General features: G+C 35.9%; 1 protein-coding gene across 1 annotated transcript in view; it reads right to left on the bottom strand.

Annotated features, from left to right (window-relative positions):
- LOC136254505 (uncharacterized) overlaps positions 1-19140 on the bottom strand; it is a 151251-nt gene that overhangs the window by 109464 nt on the left and 22647 nt on the right. The gene's annotated exons all lie outside the window — the stretch shown is intronic.

Below are 19140 nucleotides of genomic sequence, written 5' to 3'. Positions count from 1 at the left end.
TGTCAAAATTTATACAGACAAAAGTGGAAGGATTACTAAACCACTCTATCCTTTTCCTATAAACTATACGAGTGCTGTAACGAAAATTTTGGTCCGGGGCAAAAATCAGTCCGGCCGGACTATTTTCAGTCGACTAAATTTAGTCCGCCCGGACCATTTTTAGCATCCTAAATTGGTCCGACCTGACCAAAATTGGTCCGGCCCAAAACTAGTTGGCCACATGCACTCCTGACCACTCGGCCAATATTGGTAGACAATGATGCATAGCTATAAATTGTTTCTGTTGGAACACTGCAGCCGACTTAGCTATAGCTATTCTCATTTATCAATCTCGAATAATGAGCATTGCAGGCATTATCACTGCATGGATTTGTGCTTAAAAGGTTATCCAACAAGGGCACGGATCATTGCATGCACAGGATCAGCTAGCCGCATTGGAGGTGCTTAAGATCGAGATACTCTAATAGAGCAGTCACCTATAACATTCATCACCAGGCACTGATCCAGAAATAAATGAAGGTAGGTGGCTACCCAGTCTGGCCCAGATTTTAAGTTGAGAGTCCTAAATGTCTTAATATTTATATACATCAGGAAAAGCTGACACTGCATGTTATTGTTTGGCTTGTACAGTGAAGTGCATGCACAGTAGCATGTGTACTGTTCTCTTATGCACATATAATTTCTGATCATGAGTTAACACTAATGGTTAGAACAACACACCTGTAACACTCACATGTGTACATACTGCACATTCCTCTCTTGTATGTGATTATATGTAGATGATATAGTTTAGGTTTACTCCATTGAATAACTAAATGTGAACTATCATCTCCTACTAATGACATGCCCCACAGGAAGAAACATCACCTTATAAAGGTTATAGCTATAATATTCTCAGTATGTTTTTTACTACTTAACCAACTTAAAATTTTGAGGCATGCAGTCGCATTATTCCACAGCCTTAGGGTGAGTTGCTGCAGACATAAAAGTAAATTTGACTCAATCCTAAAACAGACCCCATATTTTCCTTCAAGAAGTCATCTGCCTGGTGATAGTTAATACTGCCCATGATCATAGATAAATTCATGTATACTGCTACCATCTACTGTAAGGTTATAGCCAGCTAGCATTGGAATCTGATGCAATGTAGGGATTTAGTTCATATTGATATAACAAAAGAGTATTCATGATCAGTAATATTCCTTATTAAATAATGCATGTCTGAGCTTGAGTGGCTTCAAGGCCATGCATGGTGGGTGGCTAGCCACCTCATCCATATATAGGGACTCACCGCTCAAAATTTTTCCTATTATGCTTAAATTAATGCTCCATATTTACCTATTATGCTCAGATTATGCTCAATATTTATTCCTAAGTTCCTAGTAAATTTGCACTTTATGGGAAAACAGTAAGTTGCTGAAGCACAGACTCTAAATCTTGCTTGTCAAAGTGTATGTCACAGAAAAGATCAATATACTCTAATAGTTCAGTCAGCTATCTGACTGTTCTATTAGAGTATATCGATTTTTTCTGTGATGTGTATTGTATTATTGTATTATTGTATTAATGCTTTACAGTGACCAGCACTGAAGGTATTTTGATAAGAAAGAATTATGGTAATGCACAAGTGTTCTGCCTATTATGCTAGCATTATGCTCAATGCTTTCAGGAATCTATTATGCTCATTATTATGCCGGCATAATTGGCGGGTCCCTACTCATCCACCCCTCTGGATCAGTCCCTGAAATAATATGTGTATCTGTTTATGACAATGCGTGTATGGGTATTCCCAGATTAATGAAAAAACTGACCAAGGGTCAGAATTAACAAAGTAAATTCTGAGCTATGTATGCAGAAGTTGAAGATAAGACATGTTTTAATTATAGATTTTACATATTGTCTACCATCCTCAAGTATAAGTGATCCAGCATAGACTGGTGATTCAACCAAACACTGCAGAGCTGATGATGCTTGTGAAGTTTATTGAACATTTAAAAAAAAATTTAATTGGTAATTTATATCAATAATACAAGAAAAGGTTTTCACATTCAAACAGTGGTTGAACATATAAAAACGTACTTGGGAAGAATATTTTGATACCTGTGTTTTTGCATGCAACATTGACCACCATGAATCCAGCATTGACCATGCATTTGAGTTGATGTATGCCGGAAGAAAACCTCTACTTCCCAGCTAGCTATTGACATGGAGAAGAATGCAGGACTTTTATCATACCACACTGCTTTAAATTAAAACAGCATTAATTTTTTGACTGTTCATCGCTGCATATATAGCTATATGACATGGAATTTAGTTTCTAGCTACTATATGCATTTTCCGTAAATCAACTCGGGAAATTAAACTACGCTACTCATTTATATAGTTTCCAGGCTAAATCGGCTGCAGTGATCCATCACAATATACTTAGCACGGACCGACCTGTCCACACAATGCCGGGTACACCCGCAGACCAACCAAAATTGGTCCAGGTGGTCAGGGGGTGCATGTGGCCAACAAAGTTTGGGCCGGACCAATTTTAGTCAGGCCAGACCAATTTTGGATGCCAAAATTGGTCCGGCTGGACTAAACTTGGTCAACCAAATTTGGTCCGGCCGGACCAGTTTTGGTATCCAAAATCGGTCCGGCCGGACCGATTTTACAAGGACCAATATTTCCGTGACTGTATATAACAGTCAACACAAGAAGTGATAAGCTGGCTGATAGTTACCTATCATTTCCAGATGTTGCCAAGCTTCGACTGAGCACAAAGATTTCAACAATACTAATCCAGCACAATGGGTCAATGATATAGTCTGGTATATAAATCTTCAGATCTTGCAGCTGAATTTCATTGATATCTTTAGTTGGCTTTTTATTTAAGATCAACTCTAGGACATCTGTAAGACACACACGGTTGACTATTTGTGTTGCATGCATATTATACCCACCCTTACATTTATGTGTATACAAATCCACAAAGCTATACAACCACCATTATTGTATGAGTATTATTGAAAACTATGTATACACACATGGGTTTTATTATGTACATACATGCATCTACAGTAGTTTGTCTTCACTGAAGAGTACAAGTAACAGTTCACAAGTGGGCTAATATAATATAGGAGGCAAAGTATCAGATAATCATGGTTGCATATGTATACAACAGTGAGTTCACTGAGTTTTCAGTACTGATTGCATCCATGCATATGCTATAATATTGCATGGTTTAGAAGGAATTAACAGGCTTCATTGCTTGTATTTTTCTTCTGATGTTATCTCACTATTGACAAATAAAGACTGTTGTATTAACATTTTCTTAATTGAACTGGGTTTAGCTAGTTAAACAGTAGACTTCCTGGGACGTTTGCGTATTGAATGAAATGTATTTTGTGGGGATAATTTGTGACCGGGCCTGCGAAAACAGGGCATGTGAGAACAAACTACACCCCATCACACTATAGGTTATATTTCAGTGTAGAAACAGAATATTTGCATTATGTAACTTGCATCATAAAGAATAAATGTTTACTAAGGACTGAAACTTTCATTGCCATAGCACAATGGTATGAAAAGTTATGAGTCAAAGAAGTTTGAAGAATTAGGCAAAAATCATGTGCCCACATGCCTTATTTTCTCAGGCTCAGTCACATTTTTTCTGTTACTGGAGTATTATTGATGTAGTGCATAGTAGTTAGAGATTTCATATGAATAATATTAATAGCTCAGCAAACAAAGCTATTAACGGTCTTCAATATGTTAGTATCATTGCAATGTGATGCAAGTGACTGTAAAGTGGTAATATTCTTATGAACATGTGATGCTGATGATGAAGTCTGATGTGACAGAGAAGTCATTTATAGTAATATTTTTATGGTCTCATACTGCTTCAGTTGTGCATCACATGTGATAGTATGAAAGGTATTGTGTACATTATCTATATAATAATTCTATAACTCTTTTCCGGCACTGTCCCGTCTTTCTTGGTCGGATTCCAATCGGATTGGTACCATTCAAATCTAAAATTTGAGGCGAATCGTTTGATCCGGGATTGGTGGCAATTCGTTAAACTTCGGGAAATATCCTTTAAACCACCGTAGCTACCCGAGGAAGACACGAATGTGTCCAAAACTTTCTGGAGACCTTTATCGTGTTACCAGCCTTCCCCATCCCAGCTTACACCTTACGTTTCTCTCCCAGTGTTGACGACAGCGAAAAACAGAAAATCGAGGCCATAAAATTTTTAAACAAAAACTTCTCCCTGGTTTTTTCCCCGATTAGCTTCAAACTCGCTAGACCCACTACCCGTCCAAATCAATGTGTCATAAGGTGTTCCGGTATACACGTGTACGGCGTTCCGGTATACACGCATTGCCAATAAAAAATCAGATGACATATAGGTCTAAAAGCTTACAATGAAATAGGATAAATCACTTTTTCATGATTTAACCAATCACATCAGCTAATTTGATCATGTGATCTGGTGTGTACGCTATCATCCGGCAACTAAAAAAAAAAATTTTTTTATCCCACCCACCAGTATAAAAGGAGAGTTTCGTAGTGGGTGTGGCAAGTCTACGAGCTATGATCGGGCTACTTGACAGTCTACAGAGGGAAGATTCAATAATATAAGCAGGTCAGGGACTACACCTAAAAGGGAGGATTACCATCAACACAACTGTAAGGGAGAAGGAAACAGTCGTAGTAGGGGTGGCAATTTAATGAGCTATGATCACTCCAATCAGGCTACCTTACAGTCTACACAAGGAAGATTCGCCATTATGAGAGATGTAAAACGGAAGATTACGTTCAACTACTCTAATAAAACATACATCTACCTTACCAGACTACGAAACTTGGACAACATAATGAAGTGACTGTTGCAGTCTTCAATGTGTAGGGAGACATAAGATCCTTGGTAACTCCACAGGGACAGCTGAAACTTCTAGAAGCTCTATACTTATTCTATTACTTAGGCCACTCCAATTGGTAATTATGTTTCTGGTCCACCGCCCGCATTCTTTTTTACAGAAAGTAAAATTTCAGAAATGCATGGGTAATATGCCCGCATCAGATTTTCGACAAAGCTGGATTTCAGAAACAAATATTGTGCTGCTATTAACATGCTAAATCTAACTGCTTACGTCTTACGTCTTTTATCAGTAAAAACCTGCAAAAAATGAGCATAGTGCTTAGTACGAATCGATATACTCTAATAAAAGTCAGAAAATCGCAAAAAATACTCTAATTGAGCAGTCACTTCAGTATTGCTTTGTTGATGAATTCCGCCCGCCAGCATCTAAAATTAAACTTCAGTCAATCTCTCTCTCAACCTCTCTAGAGTAACCACTCTTCATATGAAGGATTCATCTTGGTAGTGCACCTTGATTCAGAAAGAAATAAATTAACTCCTCTATCCAAATCCACATGGTTGTGTTGACCTTGCTCAGTACAGCTGATAAACTTGAATACCCATACTCAATACTGTACTGCATACACACTTGGTCATGCGATAAGTTAACATTACACTACCATGACTAGGATGTAGAAATAAAACTACAACTACTAAAATTGACTACATAAATATACAAAATGAATGTGCCAAATGCAAGTTGAATTAGAACATAGCTCATTGTGGTGATGCACCAACTATTGGTTAATTGATCCTCATATCACACTCAAAGACTTTGTTAGTTCATGCAACATCATCAAAATGAAGTTGAGTACATCCCTGCCATTCAAATCTAATCTTTTTCATATATGTGCATGATTGTAATGGGACACATCTTGATACGCCACCTTCATGAGTACTGTACAGATGTGCAGAAATTCCAGTGCACAAGGCCACCAACATTACACACAATTGAGGAAATTATGTATGCACATCAGTAGCTATGCGTAATCTTGTTTGTTGATATGTAATGATGTGAAGTAATGTTCAAATTTAAGTGTATTCACACAATTGGACATTACAATTGTCTTAGTATCACGCGCATTTTGCGCGGGTACCACTAGTACATATTATACATATACATCACTTTTGATAGTATGAGAGGTAATGCGTACATTATACATATTATACATATACATCACTTGTGATAGTATGAGAGGTATTGTGTACAGTATACATTTTATACATATTACATATACATCACTTGTGATAGTATGAGAGGTATTATGTACATTATACATATTATACATATACATCACTTGTGATAGTATGAGAGGTATTGTGTACATTATACATATTATACATATACATCACTTGTGATAGTATGAGAGGTATTGTGTACATTATACATTTTTTACATATACATCACTTGTGATAGAATGAGAGGTATTGTGTACATTATACATATTATACATATACATCACTTGTGATAGTATGAGAGGTATTGTGTACATTATATATATTACTCTTATAAAGTTTTCTTATTAGCAAGTGAATGTGCTTGCATTTTGTTAAATGTACCAATAAATCAGGACATGTACAGCTATATTGGTGGATAAATATCACATTCAGTACACCGTAAAGGACAATTTGGTGAGCATCTTGCATCTTTCTTACGAACATTATAGTACAGTCCACAAATCAAGTCCATTGTCCTGTATTAAATCTGTTGATAATTCAAAACTGGATTTATGTCTCTGGCAAATGCAACTGATCCTATGAGATACTTATCCCTTTTCAAGCTTGATGAGGCATTCAAATCCTTTATCCCTAGCTATCTTAAGTAACAAACGGATGCATTTGTCTACTCTTTTGTTAATTATTCCCTTCATATATACATACTTAAGCAATTGATGAAAACTTTCAACATACATGTTTGTATTTATGCCTGCTTTTCTTCTATAGTACAAGGCCCACTGTTTCTTCCTTGCACTGTAAGTATAAGTATAGCATCGAGGCCAAGCGCCAAGTACTATATTTTTCATATAGCACTAACAAGGCTATGCTTTAAATGATTCATGGAACTTTCTAATCATGTAGCTTCACCATACACTAGGACTCGTAATTAACAAGCGTTGCACGAACTATTAGCAGTCTGAACGCACACACTAGTTTAACAAAATAACTCAAGCGTATTACACCATAGTTTGGCATAGTAGAAGTTCATCGCGTCCTTTGGCAGGTTTTGCTCGCAACCCACAAACGATTCTATTGTGAGTCACATGGTGAAGTATTTCCGTGATATCTCCAGGACTTGTCCGTTTACATTAACAAACGTAACAGCAATGTTACCTTCTCCCACCCATCATCGAAGAATTTATGAATGTCTATAAAAGCAATCCAGTGGTGGAACTCGTATTGGCTGGGGTGATTGATCACTTAGCGCGGCGAGGCTATCAGCCTTCACCGGCTTGGGTGATTAGTCGTACTGGCGCGAGCCCAGTAGGCTAGTAGCCTACAATAAGGCACGTGGGCTACTGTGCTTTATTGCGCCACAAAGAGTGCTTTATTGAAAGAATAAAGCAGTCTTTGCCGATGAAGCAGTTGGCCGGCTGAGAGTGTACTTTATGAGATTTAAAGTACACTTTTTCCTTTGATCTCGCCCACGCAAAGTTCTATAAAGTATTCCTCAAATATACCTGTCAGGATGCTCTTGTAGTTGCTGTTCAAAGTTTAACAACATTGTGTTGAATGTGTTTATGTCTGTTTCCTGTGCTAATGTGTGCAGTGAATTATATACCTCACATTGTAGCTCTGCATTAGCAATTTTGCTAGCACTAGCCCCACTGCATGCTCTGTCTACATGCCAAGTACACAGTAACTTGTGTGGACTATCTGAAAATGTGGATTTCCATGAATTATAGAACTGGTATGCATCATCTGTCATTATCCAACGTGTATTAATTATTCCAACCCTCTGTTTGAGAGTTTCAAAGAACAGATGTACCACATGATCTTCCCTAGTGGTCAAGCACCATCCAGTTGGATAGCATTCACAAAATTCATCAATTACCATGATAGTGATTAATGTAAAATAAAATCATGTTGTTTTGATGGTGGAATAAATGCACACTATGTTATTGCAAAACTCCTTCATTATGTGTGCTTGGTATGGTGTTTGTAATACCATCACAAAGTCGTTTTTGTTTAGATAATTATATGCTGTTAGAACTACTCCCTGTTGCTTGTAAAACAACACAGGAGACTCTTTGTCATTCTGTTTCATTTCTTCCACCAGCATTGTTACACTTCTAGCATCATCTGAATGTCTTTCAACAGGACTGACTGTAACCAGGACTGATAGTTTTTTTTTAGCTATTTCAATGCATTTTGATTTAGGAATACGTAGATGTCCAAGGTATACTGTGTGCTTATAGTGTGTACTACAGATTTCCACCTCAACGGCTCCTTCACCTGTTTTCCTTACAGTTAAGCTAGCTGTGTAGTAGGCATTCAGTTTACAAGCGCCTTGAGATTTTAATGACCTTTTTCCACTACTAACTGTATTAAAGAATCCGGTTCTGTTACAATAATAGTACTCAACACTTTCATTGTTTATCACTTTACTTCCAGTTGATTTTATATAGTTTATCCCACTGCATTCTTCAAATTCATCTTTCCATCTGCAGAAGTCTATATGCACATAAAACATAATTCAGATGTTTCATGCTTAATAGTTCAAAAATTAACCTGAGTAAGAATTAAACAACTTCGTTTCTTTTTGAAATTAAATATTATCTATGGTTGTTAAATGTTCTCGTAGTTGATGTAAATATCTGCACATAAAGTTGCATGACAAAGTTGATAACACCACAATTATTAAGTTATAAATAAATCAACACCAACTTATTGCAATGTAGCATATTGTCCTTTGTTGTCAATTCATCCTGCATTGTGAGTCTGATGGCATCTTCTACATCTTTAACCTACAATGGCAAGTCTTGATTATTCATGCCATGAAATTCTAGATCTACATCTGCTCCATAATGTTGATCTGAATGAATGTATGCATATACGTATCATATATAGTATGTCTTATTTTGTGCTTTGCATTTTGCATTACAGTTGTTTTGCATTTGTTTCTCCCCTATATTATGAATTGTGTGTATACTGTTAATTGAAAAGTTTTGCGATGATTTCAATGTGTTGGTTCAAGCTAGGTATTAGGTTCACCTTATACAACATAACATCAGGAACATTATATGTCTATTACCATGAATTTGCTAAAAACTTAACATTTAGTATGTAATATGTATTTTAGTTAGCAGCTGATTAAACAATTAGTACCTTTGCAACTAGCTGAAGGTGATTATGAGTTTCATACTGTGTGTGACATGATGAACACTTCAGACAGGTCACTACAATATTCATATATATGAATTATTGATAGTCATACTGTATCTGCAATAATTTCACAAGGTATAACTTGCTTTTAAAATTAGTAATGCAAAATATAATACAGGCTCTGCATGGTGCAAGAGAGCAGCAACTGAATGGACCACTTCAATAAAACACAGTGTGGTTGTTATAGGTAAATAGGAGTAAGCTGAAAGTTCAAAGAATTAATCTGTGTAGTAAAAGTATCAGCCATCAAAACAATACCATATGATGGTAATTAGAAATCACAGTTGATTGATGCATATAGCTCATAACTATATAAGTTGAAGTATACATAAGGGGCTAAAAAAGGGGCTAGTTGTGGCCAAAAAGCTGGCTGTAAATGACTTTGGCTAGTAAATAGTGATTTGGCTAGTTGTAAAAGTCAGGCTAAATAGCAAGCTGCAATACAGAATTACATACATGTGCTGTACATGTTTACAGGAATTTGACTAAAAGTTCCTCAAAATCCAGTCTTGAGATTGCCATTTTAAAAAATTTTCCTTGTTTTGTCCACTAATTAAAATTACAACTTAAAGAATTATGTCATTTTTACAGTCCACTATTGATATAAAATAATTGCCTTAAAAATCAATATTTTGATCTAAAGAACGTCACTGCAAGTTTGTTTACTATTTCCTAGTCCAAGTCATCTCAAATTGCTTCCAGATTGAATCTTACTACAATTGTGTTTCAACTAGGTAAATAATTATGCTCTCTTATACCCTCTGAAATCCCTTCAATTGTTCTCTTCACTAACATTTTGTAACAATATAGAACACAAAATGTAAGTAATTCAAACACAGAAAATTTTGTTCATAAAACTACTACCTCCCTAGGTCTAAGGTTTGGGCTAGTTGCAAAAAATAGTTTTTTTAGCCACTGGTATACCAAATTCTATACAATACATGCATACAGCCAGTCATATGCTCCATACATTCAGCTTATATACAGCTAGTATACCTGTTTTTCTGTAGTGATATGCATGGTCCTTGCAATAAACTTCTTGTGCTGCCTATAAGTTGAATAATGCATAAGATACTAAGTTTGAAGGTGCAGTACTTTGAGGATTGTGATGATTCTATCAGTTCTAACATACCAACTAAAAATTCATGAGCATCCTCCTGCATTCCGTCTACTCTGTTCATAATTACACTTTAACAGGCGATATCATGCAAGCAATACTCATGAGGTCAGTCGCTACAAGTACATAATACTAGCACACTATATCTCTTAAATCAGCAGTAAATTCATCTTAGACTGGTGTAGTAGTGAAATGCATACATAATCATATTACCTGATTCCATGGCTATTTGGAGGTGCAGATCATGCTGGAGTTATTTAAATGCCTGGTATAATTTATAGTACAGCAACAGTGTCATAATTTCCTGTACAAAATCTCATATAGTAGCTCCATGATGTTTTTGATATACTCCAGTTTGAATTACTTACATTTTGTGTTCTATATTGTCACAAAATGTTAGTGAAGAGAACAATTGAAGGGATTTCAGAGGGTATAAGAGAGAATATGAACTTTTTTATGAAGATAGTTATCCGTATTTCTTGATCCATCACTGTCAAACAAAAGTGCATTAATTATAATGAACTAGTAGTGATTGTTTGTATTTTTAATGTTGCAGTTATGATAAAATGGCTAAAATTTATAAGATTGTAGATCCTCGGCAAACTAGCATATCATCAGATCCTAATCAAACAGACTGGAGCCTATGCATATTGTGTCAGGAAATACATCTGAAGTCCTTCATTGTCCAGCTGAGTCTAAGCGCACTTCTGATGGGACAGGTTACAAAACTACTGTAGATTTACTTGAGAGTATTAGTGCAGTTGGTTGTTTACCAGATTCTATATATACCCCTATCTCGGCTTAATGATGGAGAAGGCATTGAGTTAACACTGCGGAAGCACAAAGCTAAATGGCACGGTTCTTGTAGACTTAAGTACAACAAAACAGAATTACAGCGTGCTCGAAAGAGAAAGACGTCCGCAGAAGATTCTGGAGACTGTCATAGTGGTAAATTCACTCGCCAGAATTGTCAAAAGAAAACCAACTCCACAGAAATATACTTTTTCTGTGATAAACCTGCAATATCTGCGGAGTTTTTATCAAAAGCATCAACATTTCAACTTGATTCTAGAGTTTGGCAATGTGCAATAAACTTGCAATACAAGCAGTTGCTTTCTAAATCAAGTGCAGGAGATTCAATTGCTCAAGATGCTGTGTATCACCGACAATACCTTATAGCCTTGTACAATAGAGCTAGATAAGGAAAAGCATGTGAAGAGTATGATGTACATGCAGTGAACCGTGGTGTTGCATTTGCAGAATTAGTATCCTATATTGAAGAAATCCAAAATGATAATTCAGTTGCACCCATCTTCAAACTTGCAGACTTAGTAAATCTGTATAGCACTAGATTGAAACAGCTTGGAACTGATGTAGAACAACTAATTCACTCTACCAAGCTCAAAGACAACATTTTAGGCTACTTTCAAGACATAGAAGCTCACAAGCAATACCGAGATGTAGTTCTGATTTTCAATGAAGATGTTGGCTCAGCATTTAAGAAAGCATGTGAACATGATGTTGAAGATAATGCACTTATTCTTGCACGGGCTGCTAATATATAGATATAGTAAGAGATATGCTTAAAATGAATAACCAATTCAATTGCTCACTTGAAAACAATTGCCAGGATAAGTCTGTGCCAGCATCTCTTCTAGAACTGGTAGCTGTGGTACTCAAAAGGCCAAATATTAAAGCTCAGTCAGATTCAGCTACTTACCAGCCTGTTCTCACCATATCACAGCTGCTAATGTTCAACAGCTCAGTTCGTCGTCGTAAGGAACTGATAAGTATCCCATATCACTGCAAAGAAAGAGAAACACCATTGCCTGTCTACTTAGGTGTGATGACCCAAACTAAAATCCGAAAACGTCAGCTTGTAGATAACCTCTATGAATTGGGGTTACGTATATCCTATGACTGCATCGTGGAAATCTCAACTGAGGTAGGCAATAAGATTTGTCATTACTACATGATGGAGAAAGCCATCTGTCCTCCAAAGCTCAAACATGGTCTCTTTACAACTGGTGCAGTAGATAACATTGACCATAACCCCAGTTATACCACTGCACATTATTCTTTATATGGAACTGGAATATCCTTGTTTCAGCATCCAGATGAAAATTTTTATGGAGTTATGCAAGATGTTGATAGAGATTACACCACATTTGAGGTGACAGTAGCACATTTACCAGAGGCCTACACCAACATTGCTCCTATTGCTAATATTAGGCATGTCCCACCTATTTCAAAGCACAGTGGTCCTAACAAAGCAACCTGTCAACTTATACCAAAAGCTGTTGAGAAAAAATATGTGTAGTATGTGTAGTGTTTATTAACTTTTGGAACTTTTTAATTTTGTAGGTGGGTGTTGGGTAACAATGATGATGAGTACATCTCTTGGGCTGCATATCATGCTAGCTATATAGATCCAACAGGAAGCAAAGGTGTGTCACTCACCTCTCTACTACCTTTGTTTCATTACCAGGCTAACTCATTTGCCATGATCTGACATTCTATGGATGTTGTGAAAGCAGCATTCAACAGGTTCAATCCTGGTCAAATACCAATCATAACATGTGACCAACCCTTGTATGCACTAGCAAAACAAATCCAATGGAACTGGCCAACAACATATGGTGAGGAGCATATCTTTGTGATGTTTGGTGGAATGCATATTGAGATGGCAGCTTTTAAGGCTTTTGGTAATCTGTTGGAATGCAGTGGATGGACAGAGGCACTTGTTCAGGCTAGAGTTACCATATCTGGGACAGCAGATTCATTTTTTGAAGGTTTCCCATCTCACACGCACTAGACGAGCACATCAAGTGGCTGTTAGTAGTCTATACCTACTTCTTGAGGATGCATACAGTGATTATTGCAAGGGAATTCAATAGGATATTGACAGAAATTGTTCCTTGGTTTTTTGCTTTAGACCATACCCACTATGCCAGATGGATACCAATTCATTTATGTGATTTAATTTCACGATTAGAGCACCATCCAGATGTCTATACAGAGTTTGTGAAAGGCAATTTCACTGTGAGCAAATCCAGGAGGGTATTCTCAGCTATTGCTATTGATCAGGAAATAATGCATCAGTAAAAGGTGATAGTGGTGCAGTGAGATTAACAGAGATTCCAGCTGCTTTACATTGATGGATGGTATTTGGTCCATAAATGGTTCGTTTAATTGATGAATTTGAATTTTCTATTCAAAAGTCGCAGAGTTCAGAATTTTGTCATCACGAACAGAAGAAACATCTGCAGGTAGTTTTTGCACAAGATGTGAAATTCTTGAAGAAAGTCATACAGCAAATGGGGAACCCTTTTTTTGAATGTAGTGATGATCTTGTTTTGGATAGAACAAACAGCGTAAACTGTACAGTGGTAGACACAGTGCACTGTATTGAGACACTGGGAGGTGACTAGCATGAATTGTGTGTAACTGAAAGGTTAGTTAATCAAAATTTACCAATACCAGATCCTATTAAACGTAACAAACTCTATCTCTTCAACAAACTTCCAGCCAAAAAGTAATCACAGAAACAGCTGCAACTAAAATCTCTTCGAAATGATTGTTCTCTTTTTTCTAGACTGTATGTAGCCTCTCAAATAAGCAATGGTGATTTGGATGAATTTTTTAAGCATTAAAACCAGTCTTATCCACCATAACTATCACAAATGGGTAAATTGAGAACTGGAAAGAAGTCAGATCTGTTGCACTGTTTAGAAGAAGCCAACTGTAAATAATCATTGTTTATCACTTACAGTACAAGTCAGCATTTTTGATGGTGCAGCTATAGTTAACATGCCGCAACCATGGTACTGCAAGGACATTTGATGATTATTCATGTGTTTTTATACCATGTCACAACACAACTTCAGAATTTGCTCAGATTAGACATCATCTGGGATGTTTACCGATCAGATAGCTTGATAACAGATTCTCGAAACAAGAGAGGGAAAGGTATAAGGAGGCGCGTTGAGCATTCTAGCACATCCCGGTAACTGGAAGGAACTTCTTCAAATCGATGACAACAAAATTGAACTATTTTCATTTCTTGCAATGTCAAGTGTAGCTTGCATTAAAACCATCAAAGAATTTATCACAACTCAAATTCTGGAGTGCTGTGCATAAATCATCCTGATGTTTCAGATTTATCTCCATGCACACATGAAGAGGCTGATACTAGAATCATTCTTCATCTAGAGGAAGCAGCAAGAAAAGAATACAAAACAGTATTGATACGTACGGTTGACACTGATTTTGTAGTTGTAGCTATTGCAGCAGTTGATCATCTTGACATTTCAGAATTGTGGATTGTATTTGGTATTGGCAAGAATTTCCGGTATTTTGCCATCGTGAGATGGCTAATGCACTTGGACCACAACATTGTCTTGCTTTACTAATGTTCCATGCCTTTACCGGTTGTGACACAGTGTCAATCTTTGGGGGAAGAGGAAAGAAGACTACATGGGAAATTATGAAAGTATATGAAGACTTCACTCCAGCATTTTGTACTTTAATTTCCTGTCCAAGTGTAGAAACCATAGAAAATTATTTGCGTTTATTAGAACGATTTGATGTGTTATTGTATGACCTCACTAGTGATAAGGAGCAATTCAATGAATCCAGAAAGGAAGCTCTTTACTTGCAATGGTAGAGCAATAGATGCCCTTCCTCCAACACAGGCTGCCTTATACAGCACATCAAAAGAGCTGTATACCAACAAGACACTGTTGGAGCCAAGCAATGATTGCATCACCACTGTGTCCATCACCAATTACCTGGGGATGGTGCAGAACTGTAGGAGAAGACTGGGAAGTATACTGGACATCATTACCAGAGGCATGACAACTGTGTAGGGAACTTCTATGCTGTGGACGATGTCAGGGACGATGTGCATTACAGTGTACTACACTTTGTTTTTGTGGTAGACTATGTGGCGAATGATATTACCTTTTTACTATGATTGTTTACATTTGCCTTTGTTAATTAGTTAGAGAAATAAACAATGCCTTTATATCAATTTCCTTAATTAAATAGTACAGGAATACATTACATGTATAACACAGCACTGTATATAGAACATATTTATTAATAACTGCATGGGCGTGTAATTTTTAAAGTAATAAATGGTCCATAACTCAGGAACAGATTAAGCTACGGACTTGGAACAAGCTTTGAATTTTTTTGCTCAATGCGACCTATAATTTGGTACCTTACTTTTACATGCTAGATTAATCCTACATAATATATTGGCAAATAACATTATTTTGCAACATAAATATGGCCATAAAGGTCACTAAAGGTCAAATCTGAGATGCTCCTATAGCTAAAAATTTTTATAAGGGTAAAATCTACTATTGTGCCAAATTTTATGCTTTTATCATCAAAAGCACAATTCTTTCACCAATCTGCTATACTAACATGCAATAGACCCTGGTAATGAATATGAGTCATATTCCTTGCTTGACATAGAGAACTTGTGCCATGTAAATTATTATCCATCAACTTCATAATAACATGTTAACGGTCCACTGTGTCATGTAATCTGTATAAAATTGTACATATTATATTGATGTGACCTACATTTTCTAGCAAACTAAATGCACAATGAAATGTCTGGTTATGCTTAGTTTGAAACATCTTGGAGATCTTGTGAGCTATATATAATTCTGTAAGCTTGATTCCAGTTATGTATAGTTTGGGCCTAAAACTGTTTCATTGATCATTGACTCACTATTTTATAGTAGTGACCATTGATGCATTCGCAATGCAAGTGGACAACTTAAAAATATATCATCATTAGGCTGCACACTTTGTTACTAATAATACGTACCATATTTCTATATTTATAAACCGTTAAAAATATTTAGTCGAAGCTAGCATCCGATGAAAATTAATTATGCGAAAATTTTTTTACCAATGTAATATTAAAGAAGTTGAATAAATTACTTTCTGGCCACCTGGATCAAAGCTTGGCCGTTGACGTTTCAAGAGTATGACTTTGATGCAGTATTTTAATAAAACAAGAATGGCCTCCTGCATCCCAGGCGAGAGCTTCCACTTGGTCCTCGCCTGGGGATTTCGCCGCTAGCGATAGCGTTGGCAATGATGCCATGGCATATAATAGACAGGTACTACAGGACCTATTAAACGAAGTATTTATATATATACGAATTTGTAAATTGCATGGAATGAGCTTCTAAGTACAGCAATTCCACTGTAGTCCACTCGGCTTGAGTTTGTGACTGGCGGACAGCTCTCAGGGTGCAGCCTCCATGGATTCACTGCTTGTTATTCTGCCTCTCCTATATACAAAAAGAACAGTATAATTTTAACGAATTAATAAAGCTATATAATTGATTGTTAAAAAAAATTTCGTCGCTTGAGAAGACCGGTGAAAAATTTTTAACACGAAAATTTAACTCATGAAAATTTCTCGCTACTTATATTTATGGAAATATGGTACATGGTAAAAAGAATTGAACTAATAGAAAATTTTCAAGTCCTGTTTCCAGTTTCCATTTCCACTGCTTCCAATTCCCAAGTAGGTGTTTTGTTTTAATGCATGATTACTAGATACTATGTAGCCATTGTTGTAACATAGTTACAGTACAGAGATAAGTAACTATAAAGTTATCCCAACGAACTGCATATATAGACAACTCATACTTTTAAAATCCTGCGTGATGTTTCTATTCTGAAAGTCAAATGTTACACAAATGTTGTGTACTGTGCATGTACATCTGTACATGTATTTTGTTCATATGTAGTAACTGCATGTCTATATTAAATTTATTCATGGTGGAGGATGTTAATGACCAACATGATTTTATTTAATAGATTAAAGTGACATGATTGGATTTCAACAATTTAGTGATGCAGGTCATTGATTCTTGTTTTACATAGATAAGCCATAGTTTATATACAGTGCAGTTGAGTATGCCATAAAGTATAACGAACAGGTCATTGTAAGGAGACATGGAAAGGAACTCTTACTGCAGTATTGCATCAAACAGCAATACAGCAGTTACGATGTTGCATATTTAACCATTCTATGTATACATGTTCAGTGTACATGTGATAAAAGTGTATTTTTATTGATGCAAATTAAACCAATACATGCCGTAGTTGTACCTTTTCAAATATAATAGATTTTTTATGCTGTAATATACTAGCCCAACAGTGTGGGCAGATAATATTATATGTGCTTTATAAGAGCGATTGCAAGTTCAACAGCATGTACTGTGTTCAATTATTTCATGCACAGTAAAACATAATATGCAGATAACTAGTGTATATTACCTATGGTTATAATCTTTGTGTAATCACTTAAGTGTATATAGTATTATTTTATCTTAAGGTATTAAGCATTATAATTACTATACATGCATTCTGCAATTGCATCATTGGCAGATCTTTACTGTATTATATTGTTATCGATCTATGGTGAACTTCATAGTAATAATATGTATCTTAAATAAAACAAAGTAACACTGATGCATGCACAAGTGTGTAATTGCATACTGTAGCAACCGTGCATGCATGGGTTTATTGCTGCATATGCATGTGCATATATTATAATGTATATAGCTTTATAACCTATATAACTCTTTACATGTACTTTTGCAAGCATGGTTACAGTAGTTGCAAACTATAATGCATTACCGGTATTATACGAACTGTAATATTATAATTTTGGTCTATATACAATTATTATTATATATCTGTTAAAGAAATCAATGGTTATAACGGAAGAGTCCATGTGTTTGGGAATCTGTGTCATTATGTACTTTAGCTTAATAAAACAATCGTTTTTTTGATTGCTTGTATCACTTCATGTATGCTATTGATGGAGTCTATCCAGGTATGTAAATCAAAACATGCATATATAGAAAGAGTAAACAAAGTTAAATTAAATATTATACAATTGAAGAAATTTAATATGCTTGAGACTATTCTATCGCAATCAGGTCGGTGATATGCATACTGGCCTATATATTATTATCTAGCTATCATATCAGTAAGCCATGTATTACAATGAGTCATCCATCTCTTCAACCTAAGTATGCTAATAGTATGCTGCTAGGGGAAGGTGGTTAATTGTATACTTTAATGAAATAAAAGTTATAACCAAAAATGTAAGATTAAAAAAATGCTTTGGACCAGTTGGTTAATGATCCATACATGCTCCTATATAAACTACCGGCCTTATACTGAAAATGAAAGGCCAGGATACAGATAGTGTATATGTAATTATCTTTATACATTTAAATGATGATACTTCCCTTGAGATTATCCATACCTAGATCTGTTAAAGTTAGCTATAATGTATTTAATTTTAAGAATAACGTAATTTTCAGTTGTGTGCATAATTGTGCACATCTTCAACATTATTTCAGCGATCTTTGTGAAAGAGTTACAAAGAACCCTATTTGTGACTGAATTTATGAAAAAGTGACTTCCACACATCCAATTCCATAAACTTGGGAGACCATTCCATAGTGTTCAAGTAACATAATTATTATCCTTAAACTTTCACCATATATTCAGCTATGTTGGTGCTCATTTCTGACCAATTTCAAGTCAATAGCTCTTTCCATTCTAAAGATATGAATTGCCAAAAATGGCAAACTGGATGTGTGTGAAGACCCCCTTTTGCAAATCCGGTCACATTTGTACATTTGGTATGTGGTTACTAGATTTCTTGCAACAATCA

This window comes from Dysidea avara, chromosome 4 (assembly GCF_963678975.1).
Source record: "Dysidea avara chromosome 4, odDysAvar1.4, whole genome shotgun sequence".
Lineage (NCBI taxonomy): Eukaryota > Metazoa > Porifera > Demospongiae > Dictyoceratida > Dysideidae > Dysidea > Dysidea avara.
Note: the sequence above shows the minus strand (reverse complement) of the source record. Positions and strands in the feature narration are given on the sequence as shown.